The following is a 13377-nucleotide window of genomic DNA, read 5'->3' on the forward strand; positions in this document are numbered from 1 at the left end:
GTCAGTTCCACTGCAAGGACTCAATGGCTCCTTGTTTTGCCTTTTATTGAGCTGACTGCAAAATTTAGGCTGGATGTTTTATGTAAGGGAAAAGAACCCTGAAGACTATATAATGCAAATGGGTATTCCATACATATCCACTTCCTCCCTCCAGGAAGCTGGAGAAAACTGGGCTCCCGAAGCACAGGACTAAACAAAGAACTCCAGCATCCTGTCGTTCTGACTTGTGCAATTCCAATTTGAATCACGCCGCAAATGTAAAATGACTTCATTTTCCTGTGCCAGATCCCCCGAGGATTGCAGACTTGTTTATGCCTCTCTGAAACGAAGCTCAGCCTAGCCCAAGTGAAGGAAAACACTTCTATAGGCAGGAGGCTGCTGGAGCCAAAGCCAGAGCAGACGCTATTCATCCTCCTTTGACAAAACTCATCCTCCCAGAACAAGGGAACTTCAGTCCCTCATGTCCCAGCCTTGGCAGCACAGTGAGAGCTGGTTCCGTGTCGGAGTTTAGAAACCAGTGCTCAAATATAAAATTCAGTGCTAGGAACCCAGAATGCTCACCTCACTCTGCCCAGAACTCTGCTCCCACCAGAACCGTAACCCCAGCCCCACCCCTTGACATCCCTTATAAACAGTGCGGTCAGAGGAAGCTCCCCTGACAAAGGACTGTTAAATCTCATTAACAGTAAAAGGCATCATTTTCAGTTTACTGAATATTTAGCCTATCTTTGAAGAGCAAATACTACCAAGTAGAACAAATCTTTACCAATTCTGCCAGTATTCATTGATTAGATATTTATTGATGACCTGCCATAGGATGACAAGCACCCAAGATACAGAGAAAAGGACAAACATGATCCTTAATGGCCAGTTCTGAGTCTGAGAGACCTCATGGCACAGGTTTGGAACCAAGTCCTGCTTCCCCTACGTGCTGTTTCCCCGTCTGCAGGACGGCGTTCACAGTCCATACCTTGCAACAGCGTTGGGGGCATTACCTAGGACAAGGCTGCCGAGGACCCACACCGATGGCACTCACCTCTTCACACTGGATCCATCCCTGTTTGGTTAGACGTCTCCACATCCCCTGCCTTCCCGCGCAGCGCCCTCGAGGAATTTACTGAAGACAGTGGACAGGAGCTGAGGGCTTCGGAGCCAGCATGTGAAGATAAGATGGCTTGCACTCCTCAAAGCTGATTAAGCAAAGTTGGCTGCTGAGGCAGGTTGAGATGGTGAGAATTCCAAACCAGAAATAAAGATGCTGTACACCAGGGCGGGGGGCCGGAGTGGGGGTGTTCTTTATGCTTAAACTAAACAATTGAAATGCTCCACCCCAAGAATCTTTGAATGTAAATCTTTGAATGTAACTCCTGCTTATTTTCTATACAAAAGACTTCAAGGACAAGCTCAGAAAAAACAAAAGGTGAATTTACAGCCATCGGAAAGTCTATGCAGAAGATGAGCTCAGAAAAGCTGTGACCACGCCTTCAGGCAGAGATGGAACTGGAGGAGGTTTTGGAGGTGGCCAAGAGGATGAAATTAATCAGATTCATAATAAAAAGTCAAGGCCCCTCCATCTCTAAAATCTTGCACATCAACTTGTACGCACCATAGTGAGACTTTGGGAGTTGGTGAACTACTTTTGCCTCTAATTATGTGTTTAGTTGAGATGTGTTTCTTCAACTAATCTCTGTGCAAGAAATTTGAATGAAAAAGAAGTGTGTTTGCAAATGACAGTGCCTCTTCATTCGCGTGTTCCCAGGCCCATCCTGGCTCAAAGTCCCTCGGGGGGAGACAAGGAGGGAGGTGGTTAGTCCAAACCAGCGCTGAGCATTTCCGGGAATGTGTGTTGTGGGGTTGGTGTTGGGGTGCGGTGAGCGGAGGAAGAGGAGGGGGGCTGTAGAGGAGCAGGAGCAGGCCTGAGACCCAGAAGTTCTGGACCCCGCCCCTAAATCTGCATTTACTCTCTGGGGGACCTGGCCCCAGAGCCCAGAGGTGGACTGATTGCCCCTGTATGCCAATCTTAACGACAGTTTTGTTATTAGGGGTTAGTAACTACATTTTGTAGATAAGGGCATATAGAATCAGAGAGATTAAGTAACTCTCCAAGTCACACAGAACTGACTCCAATGCCAAGCTCCTTCCAATGCAAACCCCTCATAAAGCCGTGTCTTCTCTTACTCCCTTGGCTTTTCCAACAGAGCGAGGAGAGGAAAGGACACACCATTTTTGCTCTCTCTTCCAGCTTTGAAAAAGCTAACTGTGAGGCTTTTCAATAATTCACACTGGTACTTCTCTAGAAAGATGCAGAAGGGACATAAAATGCTGATCAAGCATTATTAAAATACAAAGAACTTGAGTGTCAAATATATACAAAGGGAAAAAAGTCAGTGATTGAGAATTTTCCCTAGAGGCATTACAAATATGAACAACAGATTTCATATTCTTTATTTGTCTAAGAGCAGACTAAGTGTGGGTGCCTAAAAGAGGCAGAAACTAATTAAAGAAAAATAAAGTCATAGAAAATATTTTTAAATTATGCATGTATTAAGAATTTAAGTAGCTACTGAATCTGAACTGTTAATTAAGAGAAGGGGAAACATCTAGAAAGATTATCAGTGCCTTTATTTAATCTGACATTTTACAGTTTATCAGTAAAGTTCACGTCCAAAATCTCATGGGATACCCATAATAGCCTTGTAAGATACACAAGGTGATGGTTATCTTCACAGATAGAGAAAAGGATACTCACTAAGTTTGAGTGACTTTTCCAAGTTCAGATGGCTGTTGCTAAAACTGAGGCATATTTTTTTATTCTATTTTCTTATCTGTACCCCAGTGCCTGGTCTTATATATGACAAATAATTGGCACTCAGTAAACTGTTTAATGAACAAACTTCAGATTAGAAAATTTACCCTCATAAAGATGCTAAAATTGTTTTTGTCTTTATACATAGATGGAATGAGCTTCTCCCCGCCTGTTTCACTGAAACTGAAGGTTGAGGTTTCCTGGGAAGTCTGCCTTTACCTGAAATTGTGCCATTAGAAACACTTCAGAAGTCCAGACCTCCCAGTGCCCATAGAAGAGAGACTGTAGTTGCCAACAGATGTGTTCAATAATGTTGTGGTAAATAAATTGGATAAGTCATCATAAGTCAACAAGCATTTAATGAGCAGCTACTATGTGCTAAGCCTTTGTCAAGCCACAGGAAATATCGAGGTCATGAAACATAGTTGCTGCTGTAGGGAGTTCACAGTCCAGGGGTGCAAAACAGGCAATTATGAAACAGCATGAAGTTTGATACTGCTGGAAAGGTGCTACAACCTTACAGAGTTAAATGGAAACCAGAGAAGGAGATCCCAAGACTATATGGGGGAGACAAGGAAGTGCCAATGGGTAGTCTTGAGGTCAACATTAGAAGGCTTTGTAGGACTTCACCATATTTCAAATTTAAAGTATCTTTGAGATCAATTTTGATGGAATCTCATCTAACTAAAAGGTAATTCAAACCCAGAGAAGGGAGCTGACACACACAAGATCACATGGGGGTACGGTCAGTGGTAGGACACAGGGTTCCTGAGGCTAATCCCAGTGGAATTTCTCAGTCCCTGTAAGTGTACAGAAGACTGTAAATGAATTATGTCTCCATTTCACCTGAGGTGGACAGTCCCCCAGTCCTCACAAAGGCCAGGTGAGGTATGTGTGAGCCTCACTATGCAGGATAGAGGAAACACACTCAGCCGCCTAGGGAGGGGCCCAGGATCTGAACCCAGACCTGCGTGTCTCCAAGCTGACTCCTGCAGGGATGGGGAACAAATCCATCAGCGCATGATTTGGCAGCTGGAGGTCACGGAAGAATCCCAGCTCTTCATTCTTTTTCACAAAGGGATGAAAAGCTGTCCCCATGGTGGACACATGATACTGAGCTGAGAGTCACCGTCTTCTAAAAGTTGTGAGGTCATCTACCATCTCACTCAGAACTGACCAGACACTCGGACATGACTTGGTCTGGGTTATAGGACTTGAAGGAGGTGGCAATTCACAAGCCATTCCATGGAGAAAAATGGAAATGATTGCTGTGCTCTGCTCACCCAGAGCCATTAACAGCCCTTGGTCAACGATGATTTCATTACAGTCCTGTCTAAAGGAAGGGAATGTATGAGCTGACCTCTCCTGGCTTCTCCATTCACAGGCCCAGGGGATCGTCTTTATTGGGTTGAGGTGCTGGGAACTGAGATACGTGTCTCATCTGGGGTGATTTGTTTTGTATAGTTTTCAAGATTCATGAAGCAGATTGTTAGAACAGATTTTTTTATTTTCCTTTTTGTTATGTTTTAATACTATAGTGTATGTAATGGCATAGAAAGAACTGTTTGAAATCTGCTATATTCTTCCTTATTTTAACTGCCTCTCATCTACACGTGCCTACATATGGTGCTTGAGGCATTGACACAAGTAAGGAAGCAGCGGGAAATCTCAAGGAAGGGGGAGATTTCTCTCGCCAGGGTTGCCAACTCTCTTCACCAGGGCTCTCCTTTTGCCTAGGAAAATAAAGGAATATGTTCTGATCCTGATCCTTGTGCTCCTAACTTAGAGCAAAAACTAAAGTTCCATTTCACAGAAGATCAGAATATTCAGTCAATCACACTTCCCTACTACAGTCCATGTTTGTACATGTCATTTTATGTCATGGAAATCCACAAGGGTGTTGTATGTGGTTACTGATTACTGTTTAGGCTCTTAACCTTGAGTCTCAGTCAATTCAAAGGGAATAATTTTTAGAAACTTTTTTTCTCAACACCTAGTAGGTGAAAACATGCTATACAAGAATGATGGATAAATCTCTGTCCTACAGATGCTCACATAGTCCAAAAAGTCCAGAAGGGTGGAAGATTAAGGATATGTAAGATGCAACAAACCAAAAGCCCGTTGAACCATAAGCCCGTTGAACCATAAGCCCATCACATTAATGTGACTGGATTAGCCTCCCCAGATGGGAGAACAGAGTAAAGGCAGAATATGCCCCCAGTCTTAGACTGATGGTGGGTCCCCACTCTGAAGAAATTTTAATCAAGTTACAGATCAAGGAAAAGGAGTCAGTGTCACCTACTGAAGACCAGTGTCCTCGCTCTCCTCCGTCTGCCTCAGGCAGCTGAAAGGCTAAACAAAGACTTAAGCCATCGTCTCCAGGCCTCCAGCCCATGTCTGGTTCAACCACACCATCACTGGCTGTTATCCATCCTAATGGCAACAGCCTCTGGTCAGAGAGAATTAAGAGAGAAAGCCAAACAATATGAAACCGATGCAAAAATTATCCCAAAAGATGAAATGAAATAGAGAGACAGAGATTATGAGTGCTCTTTGGGGAAAAGATCCCCTCCCCACCAGCCAGGGAACAGAGCCAATTTTAGATTTAGTGCTTTTCATTTTCAAAAAATTTAAGAGACTGTAAATGTGAAGAAGATCAGATCAGAGATGATGAAATGAATGATGCACTGTGTCAGCAGTGATGACGAAAATAACAAGAAGACAAAAATAGGATAAATGCCATTGCAGAATTTTTTAAAAAGGCATTAAAAAGATTAAAAATCAAACTGATGTGACACTACAGAAAACTAAGACAGTGATACAGAAGACAGAAGGAGAAAAATTTCATAGAATGAGGAGAAAAAGGAGAAAAAAATTTACATGAGTAGATGTGGGTACTAGGCAATGGAGCCATCAATTTTGGATAATTAATCTTGCTGTTATAGTAAAGAGAATGTTTTAAACAGAAAAAAAAAAAAACATTTCAAATACGTAAATGAAAAATTTCTGGAAATGCAGGGCTGAATCTGAAATCCTAAAGGGTGAGGGTGTGGTATGTTCCAGGAAGAAATCATGAGAATAACTGCATTACGCCACATGTTGATGGAATGATTCAATCTTGGGAATAAAGAATGATACCAACAATTATCCTGGCAAAAAAAAAAAAAAAGTTCACCCACAAAACGTGCAAAAAATGGATGGACTTGGAATTTACCAACAGCAGCACGAGAAGATAGAAAACAGTAACACAGTTTCCATGAACTTTTGAATAAAACGACTTGTGATCCTAGAATTCTATAGACAGTCATATTCTCAGAAATCAAAGGATAAAGAAAAATGCTCACAATACTACTGTTTTTGAAAAATCAATTTCAAGATGAATCTCACCCAATGAAGAAATCTTACTTTTCCAGATGGCAAATACGGCCATTTGCATGTAGATTACACAAAAAGTAAAGGAATCGCTTGTGACCATTTAATCATTAAAAAGGAATTATGTCCAAAATTTCTAAGGCTCTTGATATATACTAGCTAAGTTATTTTTATTTAGGTTCTTCCAAGGTTATTTTTATTTAGGTTCTCTGCTCTGACTCAAAGATACAACGTTTTGCTAATATACCCGCATGAAAACCCCTGCTTATTTCTGGCTGTATTTTTGTACTTACAAATATGAAGGTAACACTTATCATCAATGTATTAATTAGCCACCTTCTGTTTTCTACGGAACCATCTTGTTTTCTGAATAGGACTAGTCTACACCATCAAGCCTAGATAAAAGAGGAGAAAGGAGAAAGTTCTCTCCAGAATTCAGGCTTCTCACAGCAGACACGAGAGGGTACCTGTGGGCCAATTCGTATGTTCACTGTGACCCTCCCTCCCCAAGCAGGGGAGTGGGGCTGGGCCGGTCCCCACTGGCTGCTGCACTATTCCTCACCCCACCACAGGATTGCAGGCCATGAGTGGGTGATTCCCACATCAAGTACAACACACAGGAGTAGCGTGTCTGCACAACATAGCCAACTTAAAGGGCTCCTGGGATGACTGGGAAAGGAGAGAAAGACAGTGGATGTGAACTGACAACCAAAAGGTGACTTTCATTGGGGGGTGACCTGTCTACCTGCAGAAGAGTCCACATGTGCCACCAGGATATTCTACATACAGCCGTATTCTCAGGCAGATAAAAGATAAAAGAAAAACATCACCAACGCACCATATGGAAATATTTTCAGGAGGAAGGTGGGTGGTCACCTCCCTGATTCCTCACTCAAGTATTTGAGATGCTTGTGTATTTCCAGGAAGGCTGAGTCAGGTGACCCAGGAGAAGGCATCTGGCGGAACATCTGGGACGCAGTGAAAGTTGCTTTCAGTCCCAAACAGCTGTTTTGATTTTGTGACACAGTCCAAGAAGGAGATGTTGCATCTGGCACTGACCACAAATTATCATCTCATTGGCAGAGCCAAGGCCATGTCAGTGCTGAATTGCTTTCATTTCCTTGTGTAATCATTTACATGAAGGCAAAAGGGACACCGAGCCCTCTGTGTCAGGTGGATGAATTCTTTTCATCCAACAGTTTCTAGCTTCTTTGAAAGTCTAATCTAGAAGGATCCCGGAGAGTAAGTCCAACTTGGAAGGAATAAGAGGTACCTCTTTACAGGTGTGAAGACTGACACCCAGAGTGGGAAGAAAGATGCTCACTGTCACAAAGACAGTGGATGACAGTGCTGGGGCTAGACCTGTCGCTTCTGATCACTGGTGGCATGAGCTTTCCCCAGCAGGTAATGCTGTGACGCTCCAGCAGAGCAGTAAGTCAGCTCCATTCTCCGTGCATTCTCTTTTCATGTAAGTAACTTCTCAAGGTGAAGTGCAAGGACAGTGTCTATTTGCATTTGTGTCCTTGGGACCTGGCACAGGGCTGGGCAGAGGGCGGATGCTGGGTAATTGCCGTGTTGATGGAAGCGCACTGGTAACGGGATTCCTCTGACAGCCCAGTGCTCGACCCGACCACGCTCTCCTCTCTGTAGTGTGCGCCCCTTCCCTGCACACTTCCTTTGTCACCCCACCACCCACAACACCACAAAACCACAGCCCGACAAGCAGTGGGGGGGGGGGGGTGACACTGTGGAAGTGCAGACACTTTAAAAGACCCCGGGTCTGTTTGTTTTTGTCTGGCAAAACTTGACAACAGCTTACATCTGTTTATCTTGAAAACCCTCAAAGATAACACCAGCAGTTCGCAGGAGGGGAATTAGTCACAGGCAAACATGTTTTCCCGAATCACCCCAGGAAAAATACCCTCCCCCTTCAAAGTTCTCTGGTTTTGGCATTGCCTATTTTCATGGAACATTAGGTCAGAACCCCGAGGTTCTGATTACATCAGAAATTCTGCCATGAAAAATTGCTAGGCTGCTGGGACCTCACCTGACCTCGGAGGACCCTTGAAAATTTCCCTACATCTTCTTCTTATACATATGTAAATTTCAAATATTCCTGGCACTCCCCCACCGCTTTCAAGATTGAAACGTTTCAAGAAAGAAATGCTTGAATGACTACATTTACATCACATTGTTTTTTACAACTCTGTTCAGTTTGCTGTATAAATGGAATTCTTGGCTGCATCTATATTAAAATAGCAATTATAACCTAAGCAGCAGTCTTCTTTTCTCATTTGATGAATGTTTACTGCACACCTATTATGTGCAGGCACCGGGACACCATGCTAAGTAAGACACAGCACTTCCCTCAAGGAGCGGACACGAGTGAGGTGATTCGACCTACGACACTGGTGAGCCAGCAAGTCACACGCTTTGAGAAGGAACATGTAACACAGGCTGGGTGTCAGAGGCTGCTCGGAAGACATGGAGTCTGAACTGTATCCAAAAGGGTGAAAGGAGTCAGTTAAGAGAATGGGGGGGGGCCCTCAGTTTGATTATTTCAATAAAGATCCTTTAAAAATCTTAAAATCAGAGCATTTTAGATCTGGAACCCAGCATTTTATCTCTCAGGATGCTAAAAGTAAGAGGTTAAGCAATCTGGCAAATGTGGGTGGCGGATCTATGACAATGCATGGACAGGATGCAGTATCTTGTCCTGAGGCTCACATATATGGATCAAAGTCCAGTAGCCATGCCACCCCAGTAGCCCCACTCTGTCCCCCATAATCATCCCACACTGGAGATAGGCTGGGTGCCTGATAAGGTGACATCCCCTCCAGCCTACTGCCCTCACTGCGTTCTCAGGGGACCATGATGGATTGTGCACATCACCCCCTGGAGTTGTGCAGGGAGCATCCTGCCAGACTGCACAAGGTAGCCTCCTGTCACTAGTGATGGAGCCATTGTGTCAACGCTGTCCGCTCTTTTGCATTCTAGTGGCATCATTCATTTCACCAATTTTTATGAGGTCTCAGTATGTGGTGGGCTAATCCTGAGGGGCGTCAAGATAATTGTGACCATCTCTGTGCTCCCTGCAGCAGCTTGAAACACCAGTTATGGCCACTCCATTAGAACTCCAGGAAAAGGCATACCCAGGCTACCTGGGAATCATAGAACAAATTTTGAGTCACCCAGGAAGGTAAAATCACAGTGGCCTCTGGTCTCTCCCTCTTCCTGGTTGTCTATACTCAACTGGTTGCCAACACCTATTGATTAAACATTTGCAGTATCTCTTGAACCCCCTATTCCTCATCTCCATTCTTACCGCCCCTGCTGAGGCCTTCATTATCTGTCCCTGGGACCATGGATGCATCCTCCCTGACCCAGGCACCCAGGCACAGCACATCCTAGAAGTTGCTAAATGATATTCTTTTTTTCAAGCACGGTTGTGATTCTGGTAACCTCCTGCTCAAACAACTCCAACTCTCCTTTTGCTTAGGAAACAAAACACCACCCAAGGTTCTCCACGCGCTGTCCCCAGTCTTTTTCCGGCCTCACCCACCACCAGCCTTACATACCCTCCTTCTAACAACCCAGTTCTCTCTCTACTTTCCAAACATTCTCTCTCCAGTTCCTTCTGCAGGAATGCAATGCACCTTCTACCTAAACCACCACCTTCTCTGCAAAGCCCTCCCTCAGGTCCCTCCTTTGACCACTCAAGGGAGCGTCTTTGAAACACTTTTACGAAAACGATCACTTTCTTCCATATCTTATTTTTCTTATTAGACCCTGAGTCTTCTAAGAGTAGGATCTGAATTGTTTTTAACTCTCCAGAAGCCTAAGCTTTGATTTGACCCGATTGCAACTCATTAAAAGGACATGAATAAATGAATCTCTGGCTTTAATTATTATATAAAAGTAAGTCCATCACAAACATTGCCTGGAGTCCCTGGAAGTGGGTGGTCAGGGAGAAGGTTATACCTTATTCTAGCTGGAAAGTATCCTGAAATTGGGAAATGACGATTTACATAGGAAGGGTCTAATTGCTTCTGCCACGGAAGATTTTGCAAGTGGATGTTAACTGCACAAGGTAAAGAAAACATGGGCGAGCACGTGATAGTGAACAGCTAGAAGAAAAATACAGAGACCACTGTCCAAGAAAACCACGAGGCTGGGTGCTTCCTGCGTGACTCTTGGTACCCTGCGAAGAACTTTCAAACGGTGCAATGTGGACTGTAGGTGCACTGCCAGGCCACTGACTGTTAGATTTTCTGTGTCAAATTCACTGGGCTATGGATGCACAAATATTTGGTTAAGCATTATTTCTGGGTGTCTGGGGATGTTTCTGGATGAGATGAACATTTGAATTGGTAGTCTGAAGGTCACCTTCTCCACCGTGTGTGGGCCTCACCCAGTCCCCCGAAGGCCCGAATAGAGCAGAAGGCTGAAGAAGAGGGGATTCCTTCTCTCAGACCGCCGGCAGGGACATCGACCACCTCCTGCCTTTGGACTCAGACTCAGATGGAAATGTACCCCATCAGCATCCCTGGTTCTCAGGCCCACGGACTCACACCTGGACCTGGAGCACGAGCTGTCCTGGGTCTTCAGCTTGCTGACTGCAGATCTTGGATTTCTTGAACTTCACGTATGTGTATGTGCATCTTGTTTCTCTGGAAAAACCCAGACTAATACACCAGGCTCTCCACTGCACTTAGTATCAAGACCAAGTTCTCAACACAATGTGCATGACCTTGTGTGGGCTGGCTCTTCCCCGCACCCTCGGCCTGAAAGCGTCCACACTCAGGTGGGGAGAAGGGGCGCCTGCATGGCCATCTAGGAGGCTCCTCAAATGAGCATCCGTCCCTCCCATCACAGCATCCGGACACATGCTCGTCCCTCCTCCTGTGACCCTCTTCCTCAACACACTTGCCTTCTCCTCCGCCTGACTCAAGTTGGCAGACATCACACTTGACCTCAGGCTAGTCCAGGTGTCCTGCTACATGTTTTTATAAAGTTACATGCTTCTCTCTCCTAGCATCTATCTCTGTGGCACCGTGTCCTCACTGAGGGTGATTATTTGATTCATGCCTGAATCTCCCAATAGCCTATCATTTCCCTGAAGACAGGGCCTGTTACATCTCTGGGTTCCTGGTACCCAGTAGGCATTTGTAAGTGATTGTTAAACAGATAAATAAAGTCCATTATTTTTCTCACATTGTTCTTTCTTTCTCACCATATTCCTGTAATCTGGGCTGCAATCTGTTCACGAGGTTTCAACTTCTACCTACAGAGAGAGACAGGAGATGGCCACTTACCGTGTTAGTATTTCCCCAAGGCTGCCTCTAGAAAAGGGTCCATCTTTAATATTCTGTGGGGCTGGGAGAGGGACTACGGAGTATTTTATCGGCAAACATCAGACCTGAGACTAAAACTGAAGTACCAACACCTGAAGGAAGCCTGGAGCGAACGCTCTGTCTACAAGCTGATGTTCTGCACCAGACCCTCAAAAGCTCCACTGTGAGGGCCCTGGAGCATCTGCCCCGTGGCCTCCCTGGATGAGGCTCTCCCAGAGGATGGAGCTGTCCTGTGTGAGGAACACCTGCTGTCACTGTGGGTGACACACTGATCCTCATGGGCTGGAAGGCATTGACCTCAAAGATGGTTTCCCAGGGCCGGGTAAGGGAGAGAGGCACCCCAGGGACCTCCACCCTTCTCGCCTGGCCCTGCTCTCCCTCGTGGCCTTTTCTCCCTCGCTCTGCAGGGCGGCCGGAGCCAGGGGACCTTCCAGGATGCTCCTGGCACGCGTAGCCCCTGGTGCTTTCTCCCCTTTATCATTTCCAGCCCATGGTCCTTCAACTGTGCCCTGCGTTCCCATCAGCTATTTCTCAGATTTAGACACCGTTTCCTCCAGAGGAGGATGAGCTAAATCCATCCTCCCCAGAAACTGAGAATCTGTGGCTTTGCGATTCAGTTCCTCCAGGTGTTTTAACATTTCCTTTTCGGAAAAAAAAAATTCCGTTTTCAGTTTGGTTTGTTTGTTTTAAAACCACATTTGCCTACTTTGCCCAGGTCTCCTTAAACACCGGAAATGAAGACACCATGACTGACATGGATGCTTACTTTTGCGGCTTAGTTCCAGGCTTGTTATTTTATCTTGGGTTTTCAATAGTCTTGCAAAACAAGTATTTTTAATCTCCATTTTATAGATGGAGGAGCTGAGGAATTCCAGGCTCTTACAGGCCAAGTTTGCAATGGATGGAAGATACAAAAAGGTTGGAAGGCAGCACCCTGTCCCCTCGCTACACCCTCAAATCAACAGAAGCCAACAGCGACAATAATAATAATACAGTGGCTTTTTAAAAATTGAATTTTGTAATTTCATGAAATAAAGTGATTTCTTAATAATGCCGTTACACATTTACCTTCTATATTATAGAGTTTATAACATACACACACAATTTTTTTCCTCCTTTGAACCTCACTCCAGCTCCCTGAGGTAGATGTATAATTATTTACTGTATAAGGTTAAGAAAATTGAGGCTTAGGGGCGTTATACAGCCAGGCCAAGGCTGCAGAGGTGGCAGCAAACTTGACCTCAACGCAGATCCTCCCGGCTTTACCATGAAGGACCTACAGAGCGGAGGAGAGTGGGGGGGGTGGTGGACACACCATGACCCGCGTGCAGGTCTTGGAGCCCCGGGCGCCTGCACTCACCCTGCTGACCAGCTGGCCACAGAACCCTCTAGAGTCTGGTAGTAAGTTTCACTGGAGCCTGGTCCTGAGGCCAAGTCAGATCCTGGCATCGTTCTCGTAAGCCGTTATGAGTCAGCCTGCTCTTCTTGTCTAGAGAAACTGACAAAGCATAGGGAGGCTGAAGAAAGAGAAGGCATGGTTATGTCCCATCTCTGTCCCATCTCTGTCCCAGACCTGTGATGTCGAGGATGAGCCTGGATGATGGAAGACCTGGGCCCAGCTCCAGCGCTCCAACTAATTACCTGGGTCCCCTTTCGTCTGTCACTTCCCCAAGTCGCAGCTCTCTCAGCTGTAAAAGGGAATGGAAGGTCTCACCCACAGCTGAAGTCTGCTTTGAATATTTTGAACCAAGTGAAGGCAAGTCAGCTCTCTTTTCTGGGCCTTAAGTTCCTTCATCTTCCCCCCAAATGCAGTAAGGTAGACTGGATGATCCACCAAGCACTGTG

At 45.2% G+C, this 13377-nt stretch overlaps 1 long non-coding RNA gene across 1 annotated transcript; it reads right to left on the reverse strand.

The window, feature by feature from the left end:
• Positions 1-1159: 1159 nt before the first annotated feature.
• LOC135322983 (uncharacterized) lies at positions 1160-12927 on the reverse strand. Its single transcript, XR_010384047.1, has 3 exons — positions 12893-12927; positions 11393-11458; positions 1160-1208 (listed from the first exon to the last, which is right to left on the reverse strand). It is a non-coding gene; the product is annotated as an uncharacterized LOC135322983 (long non-coding RNA).
• Positions 12928-13377: the final 450 nt, after the last annotated feature.

This window comes from Camelus dromedarius, chromosome 15 (genome assembly GCF_036321535.1).
Source record: "Camelus dromedarius isolate mCamDro1 chromosome 15, mCamDro1.pat, whole genome shotgun sequence".
Lineage (NCBI taxonomy): Eukaryota > Metazoa > Chordata > Mammalia > Artiodactyla > Camelidae > Camelus > Camelus dromedarius.